Consider the following 11778-nt stretch of genomic DNA (forward strand, 5'->3'; position numbering starts at 1 on the left):
CAGACATGACCGAGACGTTCTCTGGTCAATAACCAACAGCGGGATCTGGATACCCATGTTGGCTCCCACATGTTCCACGATTATTTCATCGGATGAACCACGATGTCAAGGACTTAATCAATCCCGTATACAATTCCCTTTGTCTAGCGGTACGATACTTGCCCGAGATTCGATCGTCGGTATCTCGATACCTTGTTCAATCTCGTTACTGGCAAGTCTCTTTACTCGTTCCATAACACATCATCCCGTGATCAACTCCTTGATCACATTGTGCACATTATGATGATGTCCTACCGAGTGGGCCCAGAGATACCTCTCCGTCACACGGAGTGACAAATCCCAGTCTCAATTCGTGCCAACCCAACAGAAACTTTCGGAGATACCCATAGTGCACCTTTATAGTCACCCAGTTACGTTGTGACATTTGGCACACCCAAAGCACTCCTACGGTATCCGGGAGTTGCACAATCTCATGGTCTAAGGAAATGATACTTGACATTAGAAAAGCTTTATCATACGAACTACACGATCTAGTGCTATGCTTAGGATTGGGTCTTGTCCATCACATCATTCTCCTAATGATGTGTTCCCGTTATCAACGACATCCAATGTCCATGGTCAGGAAACCGTAACCATCTATTGATCAACGAGCTAGTCAACTAGAGGCTTACTAGGGACATGGTGTTGTCTATGTATCCACACATGTATCTGAGTTTCCTATCAATACAATTCTAGCATGGATAATAAACGATTATCATGAACAAGGAAATATAATAATAACTAATTTATTATTGCCTCTAGGGCATATTTCCAACAATGTTCACCACATTCCAATTCATCCTCGATGAATCGGACCCGACTCAACTCTAAGCAGTAGAAGGCATGACAAACAAGCAAGAATGAGTAGGCACATCAGAGCTCAAACAACTCCTACTCATGCTAGTGGGTTTCATCTATTTACTATGGCAATGACAGGTCATGCAGAGGAAAGGGGTTCAACTACCGTAGCATGTAACAGTTGAATCGGTGTTGTCCTAATGCAGTAAAAGAGAGCAAGAGCGAGAGAGTGGGATTGTATCGGAATGAACAAGGGGGTTTTGCTTGCCTGGCAGTTCTGAAGATAGTATAGTTCTGCATCGGTGTCATCGATCACATCGTCGGAACATACGTCTACTGAGGGCGGAACAACCACCGACTAGCAAAGAAGGAACACAATCAATGCAATGCACATTCACATGAATGACATGTCATGTTAAGGTACTGAATTCACCTAATGCAATATCTAGCCGATTTAATTGAAGTGGAACTCAAACAAGATCAAATTCCAACTCCAAATGTTATTTCATAAATTTCCCTAATCATCATTTGTCCTATTCAGTGAGGTTAACTTGTTCAAACATGCATGATCATGGCATAAACAGATCCTTCATATTTTTCTGATCATTTTTCATATATAAATTATTTCATTTGGAGTTATGGTTGAATTTCTATGATTTTTAGAAGTTTTGGGTATTTTCTGAAAATAATCAATCATTTCTGATTTAATTCAAAATTCCATAAAATAATTACTGCTTCAGCCTGACGTCATGATGATGTCAGTAGGTCAACAGGGCTGGTCCGGATCAAATCTGACCAGTGGGGCCCACAGGTAAGTGACACAGAGTCAATTACAGAGGCTGACACGTGGGTCCCAGTCAATGCTGACGTGGCCAAGTCAAAGGTGACAGGCGGGGACCTTTGAGATAAGCACTAATCTAACAAAGAGGTTAAACTAATTAACTTAGGCACTAGGGCCGACTTGTTAGTGAGAGATGGGGATTAATTAGTGCTAACAGTGGGGTTTAACCGGCGACTAATCGCCGGCGCTAAGAAGTGCACGACTGCGGTCACCGGGCGGCCATTTCCGGCCACGGCTGGTCACGCGGGTGGGTTTTATGGGGTCGTGGCAGTGAGCCGCATCCAACGGTGCCATCAGTTGGTCGCGGGGTGGCCGGAATCATCACCGGCGTCGAGCTGGGCGGCAGTGGCGCTCGGGCACATGCAGGAAGTGGTGCTACGGGGCACGTCGAGCTAGCAAAAAGGGTTGGACGGCCTCCTGGAGGCACCAGGAGCTCATTGCCATGCCCAGCAACGATGGGCGCTGGCTGCTGTGGCGGCGCACGACAAGGCAGGCGGCGGCGAGCTTCGGCCGCGGTGGCCAGCGGGGCTAGAGGAAGAAATCGAGTGCGAGGAGAGAGGGGTTGGGAGCAGAAGCTCACGGCGATCACGTAGGGAAGGTCAGCGAGCTCGGGGAGGCGCCGGAGCGAGCGGCGCGGCGAGGCGGATCTCCGGCGACCCGAGGAGTAAGAAGGCGTCAGGGACGGTGATGCGTAGCTTCCCCGGTTGCTTGGCTCGGCATGGACTAAGAGGATGACGATGCGGAGCTTCTTGGCGTGTCGGCGGAGCGTGGGGTGCACAGTGGCTGCGGTGAACGATGTCGGCGGCGACGAGCTCCGCTCAGGCTACACGGGAGAGAGAACAAAGGGGGGAGGAGCACGGGGAGAGTGAGAGGCGGTCGAAGGGGTTGCGTGACGTCCATAGCGACGTCCGGGAGGCGGTAAGCAGGCAGGTGGTGGCCGCAGCGTGTGGCTGCGTGCGTCGGGCATGCGCCCTCGCCTGCTGGCGCGAGGAGGAAGGCGATAGGAGAGCGCCTGGTGGGCTGGGCCGCCAGCTGGGCTGCCAGGTAGGCTGAGGTAAGTTTCTACTCTGTTTTAATTTTTGGTTCTGTTTTCCTTTATTTAATCACTTTGCCACTGTTTTTTTTAATTCCAGCAAATGTAAAAACAGTGACAACATCCCTCTGAATATTTTTATATTTCACAATGGGATTATCCAAAGGCACATAAATTATTTCAGAGTTATCTGAAATTATATTCCATATATTAAGAATATAAAACCAAATCCAAATACAATATTGATTTAAATTCAATGCCCAAAATAATTCCTTAAAAATCTTCATTATTTTTGGTTTGGATCAAAGCCCTTGCCAAAAAATACCAAATATCAATAAAGATCATTTTGGTTTCATTGAATGCAAATTTTAGTTGAACCTAGTTTGATTCAAGTGATGCTAGGGTTTGAACATCCCCATTTCAAGATTAATTGAAATTGAAAATGATGCATGGATGCAATGCCAATAATTACAAGAAGATTTCTAGGGCTGTGACAGTGAACCGGCCCTTGGGGACTACAGGTGAAGCTTTGATATATTAAAGTGAAGAAAGGTTTCGAAGGTAAAGGTCTCGGCCTATATTTTAAAGTCTACAGGTCACTTCGGTTCTCTCATAATTTGAAGACTGGGGGACTGAAGGAATACAGATAAGCCGGAAAAACATACCTCGTATTTCAACTGCAGTTGTTTGACCATTTCAATTTCGGAGTCGCGGCTGGAGTGTACATGGTTAAGATATCCGGATAAAATATCATTGGCATTGAGACGGTCATAGTTGGCAACGTCAAAGCAAACTTTCTGCCTCTCCAACGCCTCTTGTTTTGCTGTAACCGAGCCAGCACGGTTGGGTTCTCCGGTTCAATAAAGTGGCTCCCGGTAATCTGAACATCTTGTGCAGACGGAGACGGCGGGTTGACTGAGCTTGATGGTCCGGTTGTGGAAGGGTTCATAGTGGTTTCGTCAAATGACGGCTCAGGAGGATTTGCTTCAGTGTCAACAGGCGGGTCTTCTGGAGCGTCAGTTAATGGAGAAGGCCTAGCCGGGTCAGATGCCAGCACCGGCAGGTCTTCTGCCGGCTTAGCTGCCTTCACTTTCTTGGATTTAGCTTGGCCACTAAGAAAAAATGTTGCAGGATTGTCAGTATAAAGATACAATTGGACAACCCGAAAGAAAGGAGGATTTCTGATTACCCGGGAGCAGTCTTGAAAGCCGGGAATTGCGTCGGCGATGAGTCACCAGAAGAGCGAGACACCTCCTGAAAGGATAAAATAGAGTTAAAAGGAATACAAGGAGAAGGATCCATTAAACAGAGTTAAAGACACAAATAAATAAACCTCATTCGGACGTTTCTGAGGAGTTTGTTGAAGAACGACAGCCGGTTCATCTTCAATCCCAGCTGGACGGCGGCTTTCATGGTGCTGCTTTTTCAAACGAAAGTTGGGATCCAAGTGAGCTAGAGGGTTAGAAAACCTTACTTCACGGATCACTCGTCGAACTTTGTGTCTTGGTAAGGGTTCTGAGTCGGAGGAAATGATAGTTACCTCTGCTTCCCCGGCCTGACTAGCCCCAGTGTCATCCTGGTAATGATCAGTGTCAATAAGATTGTTAAAAAATTGGCCAAGGGAATCAAGGGCTACCTCTGAGTCAGATGTGTCATCAAGCTTCATCAGGTCTTCAGCAGTACTTTTTTTCTTCTTTTTCGACCTCCGGATCGTTTTCTTGGCATTTATGGCGGCAGCTTTCGCTTTCTTCGCCGCCTCATGGTCATACTTAACATTCTAGAAGTCAGAATTGGCCTGCAGACAGGTAAAAACAAGGTAAAAAGTTAGGCAAGTATTAAAACAATACGGCTGGAGAAATACAACAGAGATAAATAATGACATCCTTGCTTCTGGAATCGGGTTAAGCTGACAGAAGGGGTTCAACCCGACGACACTACAATCTTCATATTTCCCGTTCACCAGAAGAGTTGACATTGAGACAATATCTTCCTCTGTCAATTGAACGGTGCTGTTATGAAGGGAGTCATCCAGGCCTCCACCATACTCATACATCAGCTTTGACCGACGGCTCAAAGGGATGACCCGCCATGAGATCCAGCAGCGGGTCAGATCAACTCTAGTTAACCCGTTCCCCAATAGAGCGTTGATCCCTTTGATGGAGGGAAGCAACCTCTTGCGTTCAGCAACAGTCATCTTATCAGGAAGTGCGAACTTGGAGTCAAGGCGATCGGGGCGATAACCCGACATGGGCTTCTCGTTTGCTAGTGAAGTGTCCTGGCAGTAGAACCAAGTCTGGTTCCAGTCCTTTGGGTGGCTTGGTAAGACAATCAGGGGATAGACGGCACCCTACCGGCGCTGGATTGATATACCTCCAAGTTCTAAACTAAGGCCGTTGGTGCACTCATTCTACCGGTTCAGATAGAAGTATTCTCTGAACAACTCCACGGTCGGCTCTTGTTGAATATATACCTCACAGAGCACTTGGAAGTTACAGCTGTTAGATATGGAGTTGGGCCCGATATCTTGAGGGTGGAGTTTGAAAAAATGGAGGACCTCTCTGAAGAACTTTGAGTCGGGCGGTGAGAAGCCACGGTTCATGTGGTCAGTAAAAACGATCACCTCACCATCTCTCGGATTGGGCCGTTCTTCTTCCGGGTCAGAGGCACAATAAGACATGATGGCTTTTGATGGCAGAAATCCTATGATGAAAACTCTTTTAAACGTTCCTTAGTTATGGTTGAGGGGACCCAGTTACAGATGGTTGGTGTCTTTGACGGCATGATGTGCAAGGAACTGAAAACAAAAGCAACATGCCGGCTTAGTTTTACGGTGAGGTTAACAGTTAAAGGATGAAGATGCAAAACAAGTAATGGCGGCTTAACTAAGGGCTAATGACGTATAAGGAAAAGAAAGCCGGTTCGGTAAGCCGCCATGACTACAGATTCTTTCAAAAAGCAGATTCAGCTAAGTGTTGGGACAAACAAGTTTCCCGAAATGCTTGATATTATTTCAGATCAAATGGATGTTCAAAATGAAAAAATTTCTAGACTTAAAAATACAGCCCAGATGAGTTCATTAGATCTAAATATGGCTCTGGTACCGGAAAAAGGAGTCTTCTAGTATCAAAAGAAGGCACCAAACAACTATTGCATAAACATACATCTCTTTTGGATCAAAAAGAGGAGGCAGTGGAAGAACTACGAAGAAGCTATGATGAACTACGAAGAACACACAGGAGCTTGGAAACCCTAATGAAGATCTGAGACACAGAGGAAAGGAAACTTACGGTTGCAGGTCCACTACGGAGGTCGCCATGGGTTCTCTAGATCGGTTCAGGTCGATACAGCGGCCAGAGTCGACGACGGAGATGAGACGCAACGGCGGCGAAGCTCGAGCAGCGGCAGGGACGCGAGAGGAAGAAGATGCGAGAGAGATAAGAATGAGGAAGGCCGGGGCAAGCCTATTAATAAGGAAAGATGCGAACAAACGGGCTCGAAAATCAAGGGAGAACCAAATAATGGTTATCCAACTATATAGGCGCCTCGATTCTCGGGAAACATTAAAGATAAAAGATCTGTTGGAAGATGATGTCATGAAAGTTTTTTGCGTTTTAAGAGTGACGTCACGGCGGGTTACAAGGAAATTTCAGTAAAGATAAAATGGATTTTTTGCTAAATATGGAAGATTGACAAAGAACAAAGTTCAAAGTTAACCTGGGGCCTAATGTTGGGGATATTACTATCAGTTGAGACCCGCCCAAGAGGGGTCGGGTCAGCCCCAATGGCGGGTTACGCAAGAAGCCCAGTAAACATTCAAAGTTAACCTGGGGCCTAATGTTGGGGATATTACTATCAGTTGAGACCCGCCCAAGAGGGGCCGGGTCAGCCCCAATGGCGGGTTACGCAAGAAGCCCAGTAAACATTCAAGATTGTAGTTTATTAAGTCTTATAGAAGGCCCAAAGGCCTGAAGGCGGTTTAAGGCCTGATATTATGAACCGCCATATGTAAGGAAAGACTTGTAAAGAAAGGCATGTAAAGGAAGTCACCGAGCCAGACACAATTATGAGCTGGCCGGGACTCTGTAGGCCACCAGGCGTCAACCCATGTATATAAGGGGATGACCCGGTGGCGGGTTAGGGTAAGAAACAACAAATCGATAACCAAGTTGGCGAGTTGAGCCTCTTGGAGATCGAAACCCCAACAATACCAATCCCAACTAGACGTAGGCTTTTACCTTCATCGTAAGGGGCCGAACTAGTATAAAAGCTCTCTCATGTCCTTTGTCCCGATTAACCCCTTCAAGCTTCGTAGTGCGATGGCCCTACGACTAAGTCCTTGCTCTAGGACATCTGCCGTGACAATTCCACAACAGGGGTAGAAATGAAGAAGCTGGAAAAGAGAAAGAGGCTAGAGCAGATCAGAGAGATGGCAAAGACAAGGGAGAGGAGAGCATGAATTCTAATCAGCAGCAACAAATCATGAGTGCATTACTATCACAACTAGTGCAGGGAATGAATAAGAGTGGGATTCCTGTGGGAGATAGTGAAAACAGTAAGTCAATGATGAGTTATGGACAAGAGATAGTCAAAGAATCTGATGCTAGTCGTGATGAAAAGAGCTAAAGGGAATGGAAGTAGCTCAGGGAATGGGTTCAGGAATCAGGTGAGCAGTGGAGCTTGGCAACAAAATGTGGGTGATGAAAGGAGTAGAAATGGAAGATTCAACAGGCAGGTGTGTGGGAAATGCAAGGATCCCAGGCACCTAACTTGAGATTGCAAAGTGGGGCACTGCTTAATCTGTGGCGGAGAAAACCACATCACTGGAGATTGTAACTTAATGAAACAAATGAAGCTAGTACCCAAGTATGTTGGATATGCAACAAAGGGTTTAGGAGTGTTGCTGGTGCAGAGCTACAAGGATGTCCTAATTGCATAGCACATAAATCCTTTAGGAGTGGTGATCATAAGGGATGGACATATAAATGAGACTGAATTGATAAAATCCCTCAATGAAATGTTTGATTGGGGATGGCAGTGGAGAGTAAAGGAATATGAAAAAAAATTCTATATGATGAGATTCCCCAATAAAGCAAAGTTGGTGGAATTGGCAAAGTTCAATGACTTCAACCTGGTGGGGACTGGTGTCATTATAAAAGTGCAGCCTTGGTCTCTTGATCATCTGACAATTGGGAAGATGCACACTGCCTGGGTGAAATTTGAGAAAGTACCAAATTGCTTCAGACATTTCTTTGGAATGTGTGAGGTGGCTGCTGCTGTAGGGCCTGTGCTAGAAATAGATATGGATACTATTAATGAAGAAAAAGTGAATGTGAAATGTGGGGAAGATCCCTTCCCAGGTAGAAATTACTTCTCTAGATTTGTTAATTTTCAAGATTGGGACAGAGCTGGATAGGGGGACTGAGATGGGTTGGTATAATGAGGAAAAAAGAAAATTTGATACTATTTCTGAAATGGAAGATGGAGAAGATGAGGTGGAAAATAGGAAAAGAGCAAAGCTGACTGGAGCTAATAGAAATGGGATGTCCCTGGGATGCTTATCCCTGAAACAAATTGAAGAGATTGATAAGAAGAATGAAATGATGAGAAACTCAGTAAAGGAAATCATTGGGCACTTGGATAAAGGGATGGCTGCAGAAAGAGGAAAAATGCAAAAGGAAATAGATATTATGTTCAGAAAAATTCAGAAATTGGAGGAGGAAAAAACTAGACAAAATGCTTTATGGAACAAGGCCGACAAGAGAATACAAGACTTGGAGAACACACGGAAAAGTTTGGAGAGTATGACTGAAAAACAAAAGGAAGATATACTAAAATTGGAGCAGGAAGCTGCAAACAGAGAGCAATATGAAATGGAGCTGGTCCATATGGAGGTTGAAGACTTTGAAAAAGAAAGCCTGGATAATAAGGAGGAGACTGGATCTGGAAAATACAATGAACCTACTGATTACAATGCTAGTCAAGAATCAATGGGACTTTGGGAGAGAGAATTGCAGAGTTGCATGGGATGGAGGTGATAGAGAGAAATGATGAAGACAAGGAAATTGAACTAAAAAGAAGCCTAAGCAATAGGGAAAACAAAATCAAAAAGTGGAGGAAATGGCAAAGATGAGGGCTGAAGAAAGAGACAATCATGGTAAGGATTCTGAGCTAAACGGTGCTAATTCTTCCCTATTACACATTAGTTCTCTGGTGGGGCTTGATTTGGGATGCTCCATTGAGATGATAAATAAAAACTTAGAGATAATTAGAAAAATGGAAATAGCAAGAAGAGAAATATATTTTCAGAATTTGAAGGACAGGGAAAAAGAGGGGGAAAGTAATAGGAACATGGGGGGGGGGGGGAGGACATCACACCGGTGCATATTTACACTGAGGATGCTGATGTGGATGATTTGTGCTCAAATTTAGAGCACTCAGATGCAGATTTATAAGAACATCAATTTTTGAAACTGAGAAATATATTCTTAGGAAAAAAGGAAAGAAAAAGAATAGCTCACCAGCAAGAAGCTATGTGAAGCAATCAGTTGGGATTGGTGTACTTAGAAGAAAAAAGAAAAATAAGGAGTAGTTAAAGGAGGAGAGTTACAAAATATTAGAAAATTTGGTATAAAAACAATTTTAAAAATGAGAGGGACATTTTGGAATATGAGAGGTTTGGGGCAAGATCAGAAGAAGAGATATGTTAGAGAAATGATTGTGGATCACAAACTAGATTTCATAGCGATTTCAGAAACTATCAAGCAGAAATTTTCAAAAAACGAACTACACAATCTGTGTGGGGGAGAAATTTTCATTGGTGTTGGAATGAACCTAGGGGGATGTCTGGAGGGATCCCAATGGGAGTGAATCAAGATAGATTCAATGTAGAGCACATAGAGAAAGGAATATACTTTGTGAGGATGTTGATATATAACAAAATTATTAAAATGCATTGGGACTTGATTACTATTTATGGGGATGCAAAAATTGAGGGAAAAGCATGCTTTCTCGCAGAATTAGCTAGGGTATATCATGATAACCAATTACCTTGCTTGGTGGGGGAGATTTTAACATCATCAGAAATGAGATAGAGAAAAACAAACCTATCCACAATGAGCAATGGACTTTCATGTTTAATGCAATCATTGAACAGGCTGGGCTAAGAGAACTTCCTTTAAATGGGAGAAAAATTTACTTGGCCTAATAGTTTGGCTGATCCGACTTATGAAAAATTGGATAGGGTATTAATGTGTCTAGCTTGGGAGGAGAAATATCCTCTAACTATATTACAAGCTTTTGCTAGGGAGGTGTCAGATCATACACCTCTTTATTTGGACACAGGAGAAGGACAACCAAATAAATGTATTTTCAGATATGAAAATGCTTGGGCCTTGAGAGAGGGGTTTAAGGAATTGATACAGAAAACTTGGAACGAAAAATATTATGGAGATATTTTAGAAAGATGACAGCTTAGGATGAGGAATTTAAGGAAAAGGCAAAAGGGTGGAACAGAAATGTGGATGCCTGGTATAGAAAGATAAAAATAGATATTGTCAGGAGATTAGATGAGATAGATAAAAACATTGAAATTAGGGGGATTACTGCAGAGGACAGAAAACAACAGAAAGAGTTAAGAGACCAATTGAAGATGGTGATGATACAAGAGGAGATCAAAATAATTCAAAGATACAAGGATAAAGAAATTACAGATGGGGATGGGAATACAAGATATTATAATGTCAAGGTAAATGGGAGAAGAAGAGAAAACATAATAATTTCCTTAGAACAAGAAGAAGGGGTGATAGAAGAAGAGGAGGAACTTATGAAATATATTACTAACTTTTATAAAAATCTATTTGGACATCCTGAAGAAGCACAGATGTCAATGAGAGACATGGAAACAAAAATTACTGATGAGGAGAAAGAAAGACTAATGATCCCCTTTTCACTAGAATATATTAAAGAAGTGGTGTTTGGAAAGAAAAAGAATAAAAGTCCTGGTCCAGATGGGTTTCCTGCTGACTTTTACCAGTAGTTCTGGGACTTGGTGAAGTGGGATCTCAAAGCTTTGATAGAAGAATTTGGTAGAGGAAAAATTAATATTGCTAGGTTAAACTATGGTATCATGACACTAGTGCCTAAAACTATAGATGCTAAACAAATCCAAAAGTTTAGGCCAATATGTTTGCTGAATGTTAGTTTCAAAATCATTACAAAAGTACTTATGAATAGGTTAACAAGGTGTGTGTCACCTGTTATATCCAGAACTCAGACAACATTCATTAAGGGGAGATACATAATGGAAGGAGTAGTGATTTTACATGAAGCTTTGAACACTTTTCATAGCAAGAAACAAGATGCACTAATATTTAAGGTGAATTTTGAAAAAGCATATGACAAAATTAAATGGCCTTTTGCGATCCAGATTATGAAGGCCAAGGGATTTCCTGGTAAGTGGTGTGATTGGGCTATGGAAACTTTGAGGGGGGGGGGACACATTGGGGTGAAAGTAAATGATGAAATTGGGCTTTATTTTAAAACCTTTAAAGGGCTTCACTACAAAAAAATACACTTCCGTGATGATACGTGTTTCTGATAGTAGGTCACGTTTTCTGTAATGCATGTACATCCATGACAAATTTATGACATAATCAAGATAGTCATACCTGTGCCGTCGTAGAAGTGTTCCATGACATTACCAAAATTATCATCATGGAAGTGTCCACTTCCATGAAGATAAATCGCGTGTCACAGAAGTGCTTTCATCAAGGGTGACCGACACGTGGCATCCACCGTAACAGCCCTGACCGATGGGGATTTTCCACGTGTAAAATCATCATTGGCTGGAGGAAACACGTGTCGGCTCACCGTTGGGACAGATGTCATCCGCTCATTGGACCGAAGGCGCTATGATACAGCGACACGTGGCATGACCGAACAGAGGCCCATTCCTATGAAAAGGCCGGCCCGTTTGACTTGGTCAAAAGGTGGCGGGCCGGCCCATGGAAAGCTTGTTAACGGTCTGTTCGCATATAGCCCATTTACAGCCCGCTAACCCAGGGCCCAT

At 43.4% G+C, this 11778-nt stretch overlaps 1 pseudogene; it reads left to right on the forward strand.

The window, feature by feature from the left end:
- The first annotated feature begins 7779 nt into the window (after window positions 1-7779).
- Window positions 7780-10746, forward strand: LOC147978335 (uncharacterized; annotated as a pseudogene).
- Window positions 10747-11778: the final 1032 nt, after the last annotated feature.

Source organism: Triticum urartu, chromosome 3A, assembly GCF_056163025.1.
Source record: "Triticum urartu cultivar PI428250 chromosome 3A, HENAU_Tu73, whole genome shotgun sequence".
In the NCBI taxonomy this organism is placed as follows: Eukaryota; Viridiplantae; Streptophyta; class Magnoliopsida; order Poales; family Poaceae; genus Triticum; species Triticum urartu.